Here is a 1092-nt window from a genome sequence, read left to right as displayed (position 1 = left end):
CTTATTGTACTGTAATCACCTGTGTTATGTAAGATGATAAAATGTCAAATCTATCCCTGACCTGAATCTGTGTACCCATTTCTTACTTGCAGTAAATGGCTTAGTCATTTGTTTCAGGGCCTCTTGCTGAAGTCTTCCTATAGGCTCAGTGCTTTCTGGCACAACACATTGCTGTTAATTAGAACGTGTTTTCTGTTCCTATTTTTCCCCTCAAATTTAATGCCTTTTCCATCTTAACCAAGCACTTATCATGCACTGTGGCTGTAACTTTTGCAGTTTGACTGCAAAACCAGCACAAATATCTTTTTCCTTCCTCATATTTTCAGTAACACAAGTTCGTTCTTACTATAGATCTTAGCAACCTCAGCATACAATTTTTTTCAGCATATAACTTTTTTCTTTCCTTACTGAGAACTTTCACCTTGTCACTTAAAGGAAACACTTTACAGCCTCTCTTTGGCATGTCTGAATTGTGATTTTCACTACTCTAGAACTTTGGGGCCATTAATTAGTAAAATAAGTGTTACTTAAACACTAGCATTGTGATCCTGAAAGAGTTGATCACAGTTGATCTGATAACTGATGACTAAGTGACTAACAGGCAGGGAGCCACTCTGGACAATGGGATAATTCAATTATTGGTGGGACCAAGCTGGATGACTTGAGATATCATCACATTAGTCAGACTCACGCACAATTTAAAGCTTATGAGTTGTTCATGTCTGAAATTTTCTTATTGTTTTCAGAGCGCAGGTAAGTGAAATCAGGAAAAGCGAAATTTCAGGTAAAGGGGGACCATTGTAATGTGTTTCACCTCTGTAAAACTTCCAGAAGGCAGGCCTAACTTATTTGCTCACTGTTCAATATTCCATGCCTGACAGTAGGTGCTGAATAAATATTTCATAAATGAATGAATGAGTTTCTACAAAGATCCCGTCGCCAGTGCAGCTGGCCTCCGGAGGCGGGGTGGCGGACGTGCTGGCGACCGCGCGCCGCGGGGTTTGAAGCCGAGGGCCTGGCACGCAGGCGAGGGCGCGTGTGTGGGGCGCGCGGGAAACGTGACTGGTTCGCCGAGGCTTCCAGCGCCGCTGG

This window comes from Pteropus vampyrus, unplaced genomic scaffold (genome assembly GCF_000151845.1).
Source record: "Pteropus vampyrus isolate Shadow unplaced genomic scaffold, Pvam_2.0 Scaffold322, whole genome shotgun sequence".
Classification (NCBI taxonomy): Eukaryota; Metazoa; Chordata; class Mammalia; order Chiroptera; family Pteropodidae; genus Pteropus; species Pteropus vampyrus.
This window is presented reverse-complemented; position numbering follows the sequence as displayed.